Here is an 18,753-nt window from a genome sequence, read left to right as displayed (position 1 = left end):
CTTTTGTCTTTAGAAAGTGTTGATGATTCATGAGTTTTAGATTTTGGTGCTTCATTTCATACTACACCTCATAGAGGTTATTTCATTGATTATGTCCAAGGAGATTTTGGACTTGTTTGTTTGGGGATCAATGAACCCTGTCAAATTGTTGGAAAGGGAAAAGTTAGGATTAAGTTTTAGAATGGGAACCATTGGCTACTACATGAGGTAAGACATATTCTAAGGCTGAGTAGGAATTTAATTTCAGTAGGGCAACTCGGTGATGAAAGTTTTGTAGTTACTTTTAGTGATAAAAATTTGAAGGTTTCAAAAGTTTCCATTTTAGTAGCAAAAGGTGTGAAAGTAGGCACCTTATATCTTTGTATAAGTCATATTGTTCCTTCTACTTTAATTGTTTCATAGGAAAATGAATGTTCAAGAATAGTTGCTGCTATTGAGCAGGGAGAACAAATAGCTACTATAAATTCTGAGACAACATTGTGGCACAATAAACTTGGGCACATGAGTGAGAAAGGTATGAAAGTACTTCATTCAAAGAAAGTTTTATCAGGTGTGTTAATATGGATTTATGTGAAAGTTGTGTGTATGGAAAATAAAAGAGAGTGAGTTTTGTGGAGACTGGGAAGGAAAACAAAAAGGAGAAATTAGAGCTTGTGCATACAGATGTATGGGGACTGGCTTAGGTATCTTCCCTTGGTGGGTCTCATTATTACGTTACATTTATTGATGAAACAACTAAAAAATTATGGGTTTATTTTCTTAGATAGAAATCTAATGTATTTCAAACTTTTAAGAAATAGAAATGCTTGGTTAAAAATGAGACTGGTAAGAAATTAAAATGTCTCAGATCTGATAATGGTGGTGAGTATTGCAGTCATGAATTTGAAGATTATTGCTCCACTAATAGTATTCATAGACAAAAAATTGTTCCAAGGACTCCACAAAAAAATGTAGTGGCCAAACACATGAACAGGACTATGATGGAGTGTGCAAGGAGCGTGAGGTTGCATACTAGGTTGCCCTTAGACATGTGGGTTAAAGCTATCAATACTACTATATATTTAATTAATAGAGGTCCCTCTACTCCTTTGGGTTGTGGTATTATAGAGGAAGCATGGACTGGTAAGAATGCGAGTTATTCTTTTCTTAGAACCTTCGGTTCTGAAGCATTTGCTCATATAGATTCTGAAAATAGAACCAAGCTAGAAGCTAAGTCAAAGAAATGTGTATTGTTGGATATAATATTAATGAATTTGGTTATAGGCTTTGGGATTTTGAAAATCATAAAATTGCAAGAAGCAGGGATGTCATATTAAATGAGAAAGTTTTGTACAAAGATCTATTGCAGCAACATGAGAAGAAAGAAGATGATTATGTAGTGCTGGATGATACTCCAAAAGCTGATGGTCCAACCATTCCTCATGATGTGCAACAGCTGCAATAGAAAATACCACACACACTAGTCAATGTTAGATGGTCAACAAGGCAAATTAGACCTCTAGAATTTTTTTCTCCCTCTTTGTATTCTATTTTACTTACTGATGCTGGTGAACTTGAATGTTATGATGAAGCTGTGTAGGTAGATATTAAGATTCAATGGGAGTTTGCAATGAAAGATGAAATGGACTCTTTACTAAAAAATAAGACTTGGGATTTATGTAAGTTGCTTGTAGGTAAAAAGGCTTTATAGAATAAATGGGTTTATAGGTTGAAAGAAGAGGAAGGAGATAAGAAAAGATTTAAAGCTAGGTTAGTTGTAAAAGGATTTGCACAAAAAAGGGCATTGATTTTGATGAGATATTTTCTCTTGTTGTTAAGATGACTTCTATCCATATTGTTTCAAGTATTGTGGCTATTGAAGATTTTCATTTATAGTAGCTTGATATTAAAATAGCCTTCCTTCATGGTTATTTGGATGAAGAGATATATATGGCTCAGTGATAGGGATTTGAGGTCAAAGGTAAGGAGAACTTAATGTGCATATTGAAGAAAAGTTTATATGGCTTGAAGCAAGCACCTCGATAATGGTATCTAAAATTTGACAATTTTATGCATGAGCATGGATATAATAGGTGTCATCTAGATCATTGTGTTTATTTTAAGAGGTTGGATGATGATAGCTACATGATTTTATGTTTATATGTTGATGATATGCTTTTAGCTAGGTCTAACATGGATCATATTAAGGGGCTGAAATGCCAATTAGCACATGCATTTGCTATGAAGGATTTGGGAGCAGGAAAAAAAATCCTTCGTATGAATATTTTTAGAGATAGGAAAAATAGAACATTGATAGTATCTCAGGCTGATTATGTGGAGAAGGTGTTGCAATGTATCTCTATGGAAACTTCAAAAGCTGTCAACACACCTTTACCTAGTGATTTGAAGTTGACTAAGGAAATGTGTCCCAAGACACAAGAAGAGGAGGATAAGATTTCTAGGGTACCCTATGCTTGAACTTTAGGAAGCTTGATGTATGCTATGGTATGTACCAAGCTAGATATTGCACATGCAGTGGGAGTTGTTAGCAGATATATGAGTCATCTAGGAATTGAACATTGGAATGCAGTCAAATGGATTCTCAGATTATTGAGAGGAACATCCAATAAGTGTTTACACTTTGGTGGATCTACTACTAATTTACAAGGTTATGTTGACTCAGACTTGGTAGGGGATATTGATACTAGGCAGAGTACTATAGGTTATATCTTTACTGTTGGTGGGGTAGCCATGAGCTAATTTTCTAGGTTACAGAAGGTTAATGCTCTATCCACTACAGAGGTAGCCAAGGAGATGATATGGCTTTAGTTATTCATAGAAGAATTAGGACACCCTCATAAGGATAATTACTTGTTTACAGATAGTTAGAGTGCCATTTAGCACTCTTCATTGAAAGAATTCAACTCTGCATTCAAAGACAAAACACATATAGTTGTGGTACCATTTCATTTGGTCAGTTTTGGAGGATGGATAGTTAAAGCTAGATAAGATACATACAGATGACAATCTAGTAGATATGTTGACAAAGGTAGTAACAAGGGAGAAGCTAAACTCCTCTTCAGCTTTGGTTGGTCTTCTAGATCAAACATGAATAAAAGAACATCATAGTCTAGGGTGGTTTGATCCTTTGGGAGCCTCATGGAGTAGCAACATAGCTATAGGATCAGTCTCCAAGTGGGAGATTGTTGTTTAAAGTGAAGCCTAATAAGTCCCCAAGTGGAGATCATTAGATTGTGGTGACTAATCAGAAAAGTTTTGTACATACTTCATAAATTCTTTGGGCCAACATTTAATTATTAGTTGTAACCCTAAAGTAGTAAAAATAATTGTATAAAAGGGCTTAGCGTTAGGGATTGTTTCACAGTTGTGATGTAAAAATTGGTTCTCGATGGTATTGAGCTATAAGGGATTATGGATTATAATTAGGTTATAATCATTGGATCATAATAATATCAAACTTGGTATTTGGTGGACGTAGCCCAGGGATTGGGTCAACCATGTTAAATCTTGGTGTCTTTTGTTCTTTTATGTGTGATCTACTATTTTTTGATATTGGTTATATTTTCATATAATTTTTATTTCTATCCATGGTTTAATCCTATCAAGAATCAACTTCAAAATGAAGGACTATCCATGCATACCCTTCAATTAGATCCTCACTCATCTCATATCCCATAGTTTCAATAAATTTCACTTAAGGAACTATTACCTCCATGCATGCAAAATTTGTCTGAACCAGGAAACATAACTTATCCTTATATTTCTCCACTAGTGCTAGAGGTACTCTATACCTTTTATTCATTTGTGTTTGGAAATATTTCATGATCTTGTCCAAGTCATTGCCTCTAATTGCTTTAGGTCTTGACCTATAAGCTTGAGTGATTTGCTACATAGTGCACTCATTTTCATTCCAAACTGTGATACTAGGAAACTTTTTGATAGCATAGAAGAATATGTGTGTCAAAAGGGATTCAAATATGAATACTGCACTTCTTGATTTCTTGATTCTTGAGATATTATCCAATAGTTGTGTTCTAACAATATCACACATGTTCACTTCTTCACCTCTTACTGCCAGGTAAGTTGCGTGTACAAATCCTGCAGCGATTAAATCTATTCTTGATCCATGATTATACTTGTAACATAAAATATTGCAAATAAGTCTAACTCCATCATCTTGGATTGAGTTGACTTTCATGTTCCTTCCATCAAAATATGTGTTGAGATTTGCCTCAACAAGTTTGTGCACATTCTTGATGTTTACTAGATTACCGCCCTAATTGCTCAATCTTGTGACCTTGTGAATTAGGTCATTGTTAATGCTAATGATAGAATCTCCCAGCCATAGAAGATAAACATGTAGTCTACTAAGGATTATTCTTGTCTAATCATTATTATTGAAATCCATGTAGAACATATGCTTAACTAGGTTAAGGTGTTCTAGATATCTATGTTCAAATTTCATATGCTTAACTAGGTTAAGGCGTTCTAGATATCTATGTTTAGATTTCAATGATAAATCATTGTTGCATATCTTCTCCAAATCCTTGTGAATCTCTGAATCACCTATACTTTCAATCTTGCAGTGTATATGACTTTTGATATCTTCCACATGAAGAATATTTTTTGGAACTTGCAAAAATGCTTCAATGGGGTCATTAAGTAAAGAAACAAATGGGTGTTTCTTGAAATTATACCTAGGCCTGTTGCTTACATTATGAACTTCTTTCCTTTCCATTCTTGAAGATTATGCTCAACAATTCAAAAAAATACCTCAAATTTTGCATTCTAGGGTTTTCGGTGACTTTGCGCGCTTGTAGGACTCTTTAATTCTCCAAATGTCACTTCAATCTCACACAAAAACTTCACATAAGAAAATGATGTATGCAAGTCAGTTCACATCCTTTAAATCTTTTGCAATCTGTACTACACAATAAATGCATATCTATCACTAGTTTAGTGTACTATCTTTGTGCAATAGAGAGTTTTATCCTTTCATATATCCTCGTCTTGACCATATCAAGAAATGCGCACTTTACTGTAGACTTTCCTCAATGTCTACTACCTACTGTTAACTGCACAACCCTTAATATTTTTTCTAGCATCAATTATTAATAACTGATACTCTATTCCATTGAGAATGCTCAATTTTGGTGAGAGGAGTCACAGATAATAAGTGACTTCATTATCGTGTCAGGTGCATTTTCTATAGCTATATGAGAGATTTTTGTTTCTTTACCTTCACAAATGATTTCTTTAATTCATTTGGCTATTCTTTTACTTCATTTCTTCTATTGTTCCTTCTAAAATTCTGATTCCTATTTTGGTCTCTTCTATCAATTCTACAAAACTTTATTGTGTGTCCAAAGTTGTTACACAACTAAAATACAAGTACATCTCTTTTCTATTCATTTAGCTTGTTATCAGGTGTTCTACAATTCCTTGAAATGTGTCCAAGATTGTTGCAACTATAGCAAACAATTTATCTTCTTTCTCCACTATCATTACTGTGGGATCTTCTTCTATTTCTTGCATGATTAGTGTTCCTATGCATCCTACCATTTACATTATCACTATCAAAATTAGGTTTCTTACAATCTATTACATAATGACCATATTAATAATAATTATAAAAATAAAAATTTAAAATTGATTTGAAAGAATTGCCTTTGCAATTGACTTTAGTGTCTTTAGATTCGTCACAGTAGACAAAATATTCCTTTCTTTCAGTATTCATATCTTGATCAGATTCCTTGTCTTTCTCAGAGTGAGAAACATTCACTTTGTCTTTAGATGTATCATCTATCTTACTCAGGTCCTTGTTGACTTTAGGAATAATAGGTTCTTTTGTTTCAGCATATTTCTTGGTAAATTGACCAAGAAATAATCCAAGTCCAGTCTTATCATAACTAGGTCTCTGCGCACATATTTGTTTTTCAATTTTATCACTACTGGTATATAATTTCTCAAGTTTCTACTTGGTTTGTATCAACTCACCTTTCACAATGGTGTTGTATTTTTCTAATTCTGCATGCTCTAAGTTAATAGATTCTAGTTCTAATGTTACCTTGCTTAACTAAGATCTCATATCTGCATTTTTAGCTTTTATTTCAGAGTCAATCTTACCTCCATTTTTCTTTAGAGTCAGCTTGAGTTCAACTATCTCTAATTTATGTTCTAGGATCTCATTTTCTTTGTCCAGATCTTCAATGTCATCATCACTAGTTTGATTAGTAGGTCCTTTCTATTTTAGGTCATCTATTTTGTCTTTTAATTCACCAATGTAGGCTTTTGTATCCTTGTATGTATCTTTGAGGCCATCTCTTTCATTAATAAGAAGATCAATCTGTTCAAGTGCTTCTTCAAGATTTTTCTTCATTTGTTCCATATCCATAGGGATCTTTTTCAAGTTTTTAAGACTCTTTTGAATAACTAGGCTCTGATACCAATTGTTAGAAATAAATAATACTGAGAGGGGGGGGGGGGAGGTGAATTAGTATTTTCAATTTTTTTACCCACAATTGAATATTATTATTTGCTTTATCATGTGCATAAGAAAATAAACAAATAGTACATAAAAATGCAAACAACCATACATAAAGAGAGATCATGACACCATATTTTGTTAACTAGGGAAACCTTGCCCAAGGGAAAACCTTGGTGGAGATGGAACCCCCTAGATGGTCCACTATATAAAGAATCCGATTAAGGATATTGACCCTGTTAGGAGTCTATAAAGCATGAATAGTGTCTTGAGTCCCTATTAGGAGACTAGGCCTTGTTAGAAACCTTAACCCTATTAGGAGTTGGTGGATTACATATAAATGTATGCAAGCAGAGCCCATTTCCCTAACATGCAACTATAAAATAAGTTCTTCAAGAAATAGGTATCCATACAATATTGAGTAGTTTGCTATACTTCACAAATCTTCTGATTGATGATTCTTCACACGAGAGTGACTGCACACATATCAGACTGCATCATATCTTTGCATTGTATAGCAAAGTATCACATTCACTTATTACTCACATTTTACAAGATCATATTGACTTTGCATTTACTGATCACTGAATCATTATTCACTTTCGCACATACACTATTACTTCAAAAATAAAGTTCTTTATTTATACAAAATTTTTTGATAAATTCTTCCTTAGTCAACTCATATAGCATTACTAGAGTTGGCTTAACAAAAATTTATAATTGAAAATAATAAATCAATTTGTTAAACTCATTTTGCTAATGTGCTTTGTTCTACGCTATGTCATTACTACATCACTAATTTATTCATAACTTGAATTCAGTTGACTCTATGGACATGCACACTGGTATACACATCATTATGAGGTTATGCATCTCTAGTCAACTAAACAAGAGAATATTTCAAGAGAATATTCTATTATCATCAAAACTATCTTGCTGCTATAACACTGTCTGATACTTAGACAATTTTCTTTTGCAACTAAATGAGGTTAATCTACAAAAAAAATATGTTTCCATAAATGACAACCATAAATTACCTTAACTGATTGCTTGGACATATTGCCAACATCTCATCTTCATCAAAAGTGAATTCTTTCTAGTTTTTCTTACTCCCTTAGGACATCTTGAAAAAGAATGAATGAACTCTTTACATGTCCAAAAAACAAAAATTCTCATACCTTTTGGCTCTCTTTTCATAAGTAGATCAATACCTTCTTTGATCTTCATATCTTCTTTGGATCTAGATCTATCTTTACTTGTGCTTCACTTCTTTTGTATGCAATAGACATATTTTGATTCTGGAAACTCAATACTCTATTCTTTACAAAAAATGATAACTGACCAAGAATCTCCATCTTCTGGGTGTCAAAATTTCCTCCATGTGACTTAGGACTATCCTTTCTGAAATGACTTTCCATTGGCCTCCCAAAGTTAAGCTTTCTCTTCAAGGACCCAATGCTTTAATACCAATTGTTAGAATATAAAGTCCACCAAATATAACTCAAGGGGGGGGGGGGGGGGGGGGGGTGTGGGTGAATCGGTTATACAACTATCATCACAATTATTAACCTTAATAAATCTTAACCATGTGAGTAATATAAAAAGAAATCACAATGAGATACTCATGCACAATAACACAAGATATGTTAACTAGGGAAACCCTTGATTAGAGGGAAAAACCCAGTAAGGATGGTACTCACAAGATGATGTACTAATATAAATATTCCTTGCTAGGGGATGGACCCTGTTAGGAGTCTATAAAAACATTCAATACATATCAGTCCCTTTTAGGAGATTTCAACACTGTTAGGAGTTGTCGAAGTCAAATGGACCCACTATCCAAATAGCTTTAAGGTCAAGACCAATGAACCCATTCTCCAAATGATCTCTGTATTATTCCTTGTAGAATAATAGAATAGAATTGTACTTCCTTCCTCTTTCTCTTTCCTATCAACTGAACCTCTACTGCTTCTAATATTGATACTAGATCATGAAATTTGCATCCAATAATCTCTCGGATTGCTTACTTGCATTTACTACATCAATCTACTATAACTCACACTTCCTTGATCACTTCATCTCCTTCATTCACATTCCATCTATTACAAACAAAGAAAACATCTTTCCTTTATACCCTATCTTCAAAATAATTCCTTGAGTTAGCCTTGAGGCTTTCCCAATTTATTATAATAAGATAATTAATTAATTCCTAATTACAATAGCACTGTTGGCCCACATTCTATTCAAAACTTCAAACATGTGACTTTAGGACTTGTGTACTCGCTAATCTCACCGTTATACTATCCTCAAACACTTTCTAACTGTGCATTATTAGATTATATCGCTACGAAAATATATAATAGGATCATCAGAAACTACTTTCCATGCAGTTTGTCTTTGCACTGCTCTTTGTAAATCACTTATAGCTTCTATACATCTTCACCTTAGACTCCACACATTTATCCTTGTCATCAAGACATAGAGTGGAACATGTCCTTAACCATGCTTCACCTATACATCAAAACTTGGTCTGTACAAGTATGATCTCTGTTTGCTATTCTACCAATCCTCATAGAATTACTTCTATGTTGACATCAATGACAAACATAGTCATGAATGCAACATGTCAATTGTCTCCAATGCTTATGATACTTCCTAAAGGGAATACCATCAAATTGATTCCAAAAATTGAATTTTGATTTCTAGCTAAGAAGCTAGGTCAACCAAACTTTCTGTAGTAGAGTGATGTGAATCTCTTTTTGCTATCTCCTTGGCTACTACATAACCTTCAACTAAGGTATCAACATAGGCTAAATGAAAATAATTTTTTCTTGCATCCTGCCATCTGTGTCTTGCAATTCATCCAATCTTCCTTGGAAAAATATCAATCTATTATAATGAATGAAACTTGAACTTGCATCCATGTTCAAAGAATGTCAAGTAGATTTCAAATCTAATTGCAAGTTCTTATTCTAATCTTGAATATCCTAAGTAAATCTTCATACATCGCATAGTATTTCATACAAAGTTTGGATATTTAGTACAACTCCTATATATTTACAAGATTATAAAGTTAAACTTGTCTAATGGTGATTTCAATTGACACTTTCTCCAATACTTTCTTCTCAAAATTTTAATTGCACCATTGTAGGAACTTTTCACTTGCATCAATATCATCATCATTTACCTTGTCTACAATATGATCTAATTCATCCATTATTGGGACTTTTCAATCAACATATTTGATATCATAAGCATAAAAAAAGATATCTTTTATCTCTTGCAATACCTATTTCTGCTGATGCCCCCTTCTTAATTATTCTTGCATGGTCTTCCTTGTCAATAATTCTTAAATTTTATGTATTTTCTCATAAGTTAAGTGATTAGTGTCATACTTTAGGATCACTATAACTTTACCAAGTGTCACTTACTTCCCAAGTGACCTTGCCTTCTTCTTCAACATCTTCTTCCATTTAGACTCATAAGTGTTGTAGCTCAACAATGCTAATTGTAGGGAGTGTGGTGAAACATCCACACTCAGTCTCTTTGGATATTGTACACCACTAGAATCAATAATTATTTAAGTTGGCTTCTTCTAAGTTGTAATCACCTATTGTTTAGGTATACCACTTTTTTGAGCTTTAGTTTGTCTAGGAGGTTCTATAGTTGCTTGTTTCTCTTCCTCTACATTCTTAAGCTCCTATCCCTATTCCTCGGTCCTTACAATATTAGATGTCATTATCTCCTTTGTTCCCTCAGTAAGAGGTCTTGAGACTTGTTGTAGTATATTTCTCTACTTGAGCATTCAACACATCAGTATGACCCTTCATGGTTTGATCTACCTATGTAAGCTCATCATCTCTTTTCTCTTCAATAACGAACATACTCTATTTCTCAACATCTATCACAAGTTTCTTTTATTGTAATTGTACAATGTAATCAACTGTAACTATAAGTGTTTTAGTTATAGTCATAGTTACCTATTAATCTATATCTATCTTAGAAATTTGTGTATATTCTATGATTTACACAATAATGGGACTAGTGGTGTCCATCAGAGTGTCTTTAATATATTTAGAAGTTTTCTCCTCTTTCTCTAACTTGGTAGACACTATGTTTTCTGGCTCTTTGATAACTATAGTTAGATTGGGAAAAGTTGTGGTAGGGAATTATCCTCATTGATGACTATCTCTATCTATTGTTTCTTTTCTTTAGCCATTTTCTCTATAATTTCCACTAACTATTCAACATCATTGTACATATCTTCTGTTTTCTCTAATTCTACTCTTTCATCTTTCTTTTCTTCCTCTTGAACTACTGTTGACATTAGCTCAAAAGCTTTCTTCTAGACAATTTTTCTTTCTTGAACAACATCTTCAATTTTGATTTTCAAAATATTGTTGGCAATATAACCAAACAATCAAATAAGGTGTGATATGTGGTTTTCATTTATGGCAACATTTGTTTTGCAGTTTAGTCATGATTATTTGTGAAGAAAAAATGTCTAAGTATTAGACAATGTTATAGCAACATGAAAAGATTTGTTGATAGCAAAATATTCCCTTGGAATATTCTCTTTTGAAGTTAACCAAAGATGCATGATGTCATCCTGATGATGCATACTAGTGCACATGTCCATATGAGCAACCAAGTTCAAGTTATGAAGGAAATAGTGATGCAGTAATTTTACAATGTAGAACAAACATGTTAGTAGAATGTATTAAATGACTTGAATAATTGTTTTAATTATTAATTCTTGATGAGTCAACTCTAAGGATGATATATGAGTTGACTAAGGAAGAATTTATTAATATGTTTGGTATATATAAAGAACTTCAATTAAAAATTTAGTGTGGAATGTGAATGATGAAAATACTATGTGAAGTAATGTTATGTGATGTGAGATATGATGCAATTTGATATATGCATAGTTACCCTTTGTATGAAGAACTGATAATCAAAATAATTGAAAAGTATATAAAGTAATTCAATTATGCAAAGTTACTAATAGTCAACAGATTTATAAAGTACACTAAGTGATCCAGTTTGGTATGTATATCTATTCTCTTGAAGAACTCAATTGTGTAGTTGCATGTTAGGGCAGTGGGATCTTCTTGCACACATTTGTATATGATCTACCAACTCCTAACAGGGTTGAGGCTTCTAACAAGGCGTAGTCTCTTAACAAGGACTCAAGACACTATACATTCTTCATGGACTCCTAATAGGGTCAATATCCTTAACCAGATTCTTTATATAGTGAATCATCTTGTGGGTTCCATCCCCACCGGGGTTTTCCCTTGGCCAAGGTTTCCCTAGTTAACAAAATATGGTGTTATGAGTTCTCTTAATGTATGGTTGTTTATATTGTTTACCATTATTGTTTCTCTCTCTTATTCTTGTGGGAAATTAGTTAATAAGATTTAGTTGTGGGTAACAAGATTGAAAATAATGATTCACCCTCCCTCTAAGTATTATCTATTTCTAACAATTGGTATAAGAGCCTACTTATTCAGAAGAGGCTTAATAGCTTGAATAAGATCCCTATGGATATGGAACAATTGAAGAAGAATCTTGAACAAGCTCTTGAACAAATTAATCTTCTTACTAATGAAAGGGATGGCCTAAAAGACAAATAAAAAGATGCAAAAGCTTACATTGGTGAACTAAAGGACAAGATAGATGACCTGAAGCAAAAATGACCTAGTGAGCAAACCAGTGATGATGATATTGAAGATCTAAAGAAAGAAAATGAGATCTTGAAATATGAGTTAAAATAGTTGAACTCAAGTTAAGTCTTAAGAAAAATGGAGGAAAGAATGACTTTGAAATAAAAGCCAAAAATGCAGATCTAAGATCTTAGTTAAGCAAGGTAACATTTGAATTAAAATATATCAAGTTAGAGCATGCATAATTAGAAAAATACAACACTATTGTGAAAGGTGAGTTGGTGCAAACCAAATAGTAACTTGAAAAATTATATACCAGCAGTAAAAATATTGAAGAACAAATATCTATATAGAGATCTATTTATGACAAGACTTGACTTGGATTCTTCCTTGGACAATCCACCAAGAAATCTATTGAGAGAAAAGAACTTGATACCCCTAAAGTAAAAAAGGATCTAAGCATAAGAAAAATAGATTATACATCTAAGGACAAGGAAAATTTTGTTCACTCTGAGAAATCTAAAGAATCTAATCAAGATGAGGATAACAAAAGAAAGGAATCTCATGCTTGATGTAATGAAATTGAACATACTAGAGATGATTGTAAAGGTAAGTCTTTTAAACCTATTTCAAATTTTTATTGTCATAATTGTCATTGATATGTATATTATGCAGTAGATTGTAAGAAACCTAAATTTGATAGTAATAATGCAAATAGTAGAATTTTTAGGAACACTAACCATGTAGGCGAGCTCTCTACAATTTTTGAGTAGTTTAGAAACATCATGTTCAAATGCATCTAAAGACCAGTTGCTCAGCAACTTCAACTTGACCCTAGTTCAAGCTTTGCACACTTCAAGAAAATAAGTTTCTTGTCAGAAATAAAAGTAGAATTGCTAAGAGAAGAAGTAAGGATTAGATCCACATTGATTAACATAAAGAACATGATCTTTTCCAATATGGATGTACTACAAAAACATATTGCATATTCAAAAACTCTAATCCATGACAATAACTTCTCTATTGTGGACCATATGATAGAATTGTTAGCAAAAGTACAAATTGCACTTCATACATGTAAGATCCTATAGGAAAATTGGGATAAAACTTTGGAAATCATTCTTAAGGTACATTCTGAAAATTTGTCTCATTTTGATGTTTCTATGTTAATAAAATAGAATAAATCTTTGGCATTACTGTTAAAAATGAGGAGAAAAGATATATTGGAGAAAGCCATATGTTATGGGGGAGTGCGACATATAGAGAGACACATAGTATGAGGAGAAATATGCTATGGGGGAGAACATACAATAAGTAAGAAATAAATAGAAAGACATGTTGTATATAGCAGGAAGATGTATAGTATACTATATATACCTTACAAAATCAAATTAAAAAATTTCAAAAATAGTATACTCTACTGAGCCAATATCACATTTTGATGGATATAAGGTATTCACTTTTGGATTATAAGTTTTTTTGTCACTAATGCCAAAGGGGGTGATTGTTGACATATCAGTCAAGTTTTTTATTAGTGACACACACTTATTTAGATTGTATATGATTACTAAGCTCATTGTATAGTTTACAATGTTTGCCATGCAATGCAATTGTCACTGAGTTCTACAGTTACTACCAAGTCCTTTGGAAAAATCCTAGTGGTTATTGAGAAAATTTAGTTAATGTGAAGACAAACAGTGTAAACTATGCATTTCAGTTGATGTCAAGTTTATCAATGGTTACCGAGCAGTGTAATGTTTACTGAGTTTGCAATGTATGTGATGCGATTCCAGTGTTAACCAAGAGACTGTGTTTATATAGAGCTCGAGGTGAGAATGTTTAAACTTAGTCATACAATATAAATCAAGAGACTTAGTTTATATGATGAGTTTCATAATGTCTACTGAGTCACCAGTGAAAACCAAGTTCAAGATTACTTAGAAGTGATCAATATGGACTGAGCCTCTACATCTACTGAATGCATGACGATGCTGACAATGGATGTCAAGTATAATAACCTCACTGAGTTAGTCTTCAGAACTCAAATGTATTCATGTGGGCCAACTTTGTAACATTTGTGGTAACTTGTATGATGGCCAACTTTATAATTTGTATAATTGGATTGATATATATGTAATGCATTGTATCATATCCAATGCATGGATGTATGTAATGTCTATGAGAATATGAAGATGTGAATGCGAATTACATTAGAAAAAAGTAGAAGAAGTGAATTGTAAAGGCCATAACAACATAAGAAGCAATAGAGACATATCTATTGCAGAAAGGTGATTAGTACTCAAAGGAATCTCATTCAACAAGCCAAGTTGAAAATCAAAGATTATCTACTATTTCATCCTAACAAGTGGATAAGTCAAATTCTTTCACAAGGTAGACCTAATAGTCTTTTGTAAATCTCTTTACCAAGTGCATACTTAATTGTATGCTTGTAAATCCTTTCACAAGGTGGACCTAGTAGTCCTTATTGCTCCTAATAGGGCAAATCATTAGAAGTGATCAATGTAAGCTTTAACAGGCTAACTTTATACTGTACTATTAAAGTTGTGGGTATCATCCCCACCCTAGTTTTACTTTCTATTTGGAAGGTTTCTAGGTCACCAAATCTTTGTGTCTCAATATTATGAATGCTTTCAGTTTCTTATACATGCAATTAGATCACAATTTATATGATGGATTAAATGATAATTGAATGGTTGGATTAATTGTTGAAAGTTTTAGAAGTTACTGATTTACCCCTCCCCTCTCAGTAACTTAGCTTAGTCTTGAATATTTCCAACAATATTTATATATGATGAAAGGATAGAGAAGGTAAAAGAATACCTCTTTGGAAGTTGTTGAATTTGGCTTTAAATTGAGCAATAGATGAAACCCATAAATATTTTGGCAAACTATCAGGGGAAACTAGATCTTTAGGGGTGAAATGGAATCTTCAAGGGTGGAGTGCACCCCTGATGATGGTGTACGATGTTAATTATGATTTTTTAGTTTTGGAGAAAACCAAAAAGGGTACTTTGATCGACAACATGTTCATTAATTCAATATTCACAACCTATAATAAAAAAGGAATTATGTAATTGATGGGGTGTTTGCCTTGGTCAAACCTTAGTTTAGGAATTAACCTTGAATTGAAATAGCATGAATATAAAGAAAATTTATGAATCCACCTTACAATAGGTAGATCTCTTGAATCAAATGTAATGTTCTTACTTTACCAATGGTTTTGGACCAAAAAGATAAAGATGAATGGATGTAGAAGATGCAATAAATAATATTGACTAGATTGAAGAAGATCTCCTTCAATTGCTTGAATTCTAGAATTAATGATTCTCACCATACCTCAGAGGAATATGCATCCCAAGAAAGAGTCATTGATGGAACCTCAAAATTTAAGTGTTCACATTCAATTTTGTAATTTTGGAGCATGGCATTAGGAAGTATTCTAATTTTTCTATTACAAAACATTCAATAAAATTGGCTTTGGATTTCACAAAATTGTAACTAAGTTTAGGGGTGTCTTCCGATTTCATGACTTCAGGAAGGGAGATATTCTTGATGATCAATTTCACAATCTTGACATTGATGGTTCTCTGAAAGTCTATAGTTCTGAAAATCATGAAGAGGCATTCATTCATTAATTGACCAAAATAAAAGTTTATGTCAAGGATTTTTTCTATTTGCCCATCTTCTTTCAATATTACATTGGATTTACAAATTTCTCATGCTAAAGATTTGAGGAAAATATGATCATTTAATGTGCACTGCCTTGCTCATGGTTATAAGAAAATTTGGTGGGTTTTTAATTCTTTAAAAGAATTCTCATGAAGTTTTTAATTGTTTTTTTTGTAGGACAAAAGCTATAGGGCTACCAGTGCAATCGCATGATGAAAATGAAGTACCATTTCTAGTCATGCAACCTGGAGTAACATCGGCCCAAGAGGATCAGTTCAACATCATTAGAAACATGTATGTAGCCACATGGGATTTAAATACAACATATGATTAGCATCAATGTGACTGTCATGAAACTATAATGGAGAAAGAAATAGGGGAAGCCTTGAATATGTTGGTGGAAGTTCAAAATGAAGAAATTTCCTTGTGCTTGGAAGAAATTCTTGACATGATGTGAGAATTATAATTCTCTTTTATTTTCTATTTTATTGTAATTGATTTGTAACAAGTTGTAGTTAGTTAGGATGAAAAGGCCTAAAGTTTTTTTTTTCCCTTTCATGTTCTATAAGAAAGGGCACCAAGGCCTTAGGGGATATACATCTAGAATACAAAAATATATACTTAGAAAAGTATTTTTTTGCAAATATAGGCATGTATAGTGGTGTAGATATTACAACTTATTATAGCCTACTTGTACTCTTTTTCTAAATCAATAAAATATATTGTATTCTTCTCCAAAAGATAGGGAATTGGTCATTAATTTTTTTGAATTTGAGTCTTCATTAGATTCACACAATTTTTAGACAGAATTGAGGCAAGCCTTTGAGAACAAAACTTATATTATTATGTATGTTTTGAATAATTGGTCTTCATTGTGAAGTTAAATTCAATTATTTAGGGTTTGTGGATTATTCTTAGTTTTTCTTATTATTATTTGATGGTGGTGTGCATGTCTCCAAAATATAAGATTTATTTAGTAATTATCAACATTGTGTCTCTTCTCCAGTTTGGAAGGCACTAGTCATATTTTTAATTTAAAAAATAGAAGATGACTTTGTGGAAGGTAAAAAATCAGTGTGCTCCCACTAATTAATTTAAGATTGCCCCTTTCTACCTTAAAAATATTTACTATCATAATTAATTTCTCCTTGAGAACCTTTGCCAACTCAAAAGTATTGTTAAGTCTGCACTTTATTCATTGTTCCCTTTACTAAATCAAAGGTAAAACCACCTAGGTCTTGTAGAGCCTAAAGTGTAGAGGTTAGTAAAGTAAAGATCCAACCTTCTTGAGTTTCCTAGCATTGAGTAGGAAAGCTCGTAGGAAGTCAAAAAAATTTTTTTTGCACCAAAATATTGGTGAATCTATTGCGGCGGCTTCTTACAATTTTATTTATGGAGATCATCTTGGTATTCTACAGATTGAGGATAGAGTAAAATATCTCTCCAAACTTTGCTAGAGAGTGAAACCTAAAATTTTGCTTCAATAAAATTTGGTGACTCTACTACTTGTATGTGTTAATGAATGATCAATTATTAATATCTAAGAATCCAAAAAGTGGCAAACATGTATCCTTGAGCTTTATGTGGGGAAGGAGGTCTATGCATTCTAGAGAACACTTGAAATACACTCTAGAAAAGAAAAGTAGAATAAATAAGTAGTCAGTTGATATGTCATTAACAAGGTATAAAAAATACATAGACAAAGAAAAGTATTTATGTGATGATGACCAGATGGATGCCCATCATGAAAAGAACCCATTTTTAAATTTAAATATAGCTTGATAGTTTGAAGCTTATTGAGTTGTTAATGAGTCTGGTGATGAAGAAGATGATGAAGAAATAGATGAGGACTCTCAAAAACTTACATACACATTAGAAATTTTATAGTCCTCAAGGAGGGAAACAAAGACATTAAGAGGAGTTCCAAATAAATTATTAGAAAATTCTGGCTTGAGCAAGGATGGTATCACTATACTAAAATATATAGAAGAGAAGAAAAATGAGGACAAAGGTTAGTCATCCAAATACACTCCTCTTCATAAAAATCCTTCTTTCAATATTGTGCACACAAATCTATTATATAGAAATGAAGAAAGGAATAATTTTGCTAACCAAAATAAGGATCAAACAAATAGAGATGGTAATAATTGGAGGAATAATATTGCTAATAATAAGAATAATAACCAAGGGAATGCTAGGAGATTCAATTTGAATTAGAAAAATCAATCAACAAGAGCCCCTATAAATATTAAATGATATAAGGAATTATATTTCACATGGATAGCAGGATACCCTAATCTTATATCTAACAATTTGAGAATTGCTATACCAAATTTCTCTAGGGGAGAAGATTAGACTGTGAAAATGTATGTCATTAACCTTAAAAATACCATTGAGGAACTATAAAACCATAATGAGGATGTATTCATGAAACTATTTTTTCAATACCTAACTAGTGATGCTACATAATGGTATAGTGGTATGCCCGTGAATTATATAACAAGTTGGAAAGATTTTGTAGACATGTTTCTTGATCAATTTGTAAATCACACTAGCACATCTTTTGCTTCTGATGAATTAAATAGTATAAACAAGAACTCCAATGAGAATATCTTTGAATTTAGTAAAAGATTCAATAAATCCCTAAACAGGATCCCCCAAGATATTAGACCTATTCATTCTTTTCTCATAAACTTTTATTTAAGTGCCTTTGAAAGTAAGAGACACTATGAGATAAGGTTGTAGGCCTAACACACTACAACAAGTTTTTAAAGTTGCAGGTAGGATTGGAAAAAGAGAGGATTCTAGGTTGTTTAATCCTAAGGACCCTAAGAAAAATGAGGAAGATAGGATAGATAAGATCGTAGAGATGATTAAGGATTTAAATGTGAAAGGTTAGAATAAAGGAAT

Source organism: Cupressus sempervirens, chromosome 6, assembly GCF_028749045.1.
Source record: "Cupressus sempervirens isolate cs-2001-9-10 chromosome 6, ASM2874904v1, whole genome shotgun sequence".
Lineage (NCBI taxonomy): Eukaryota > Viridiplantae > Streptophyta > Pinopsida > Cupressales > Cupressaceae > Cupressus > Cupressus sempervirens.
This window is presented reverse-complemented; position numbering follows the sequence as displayed.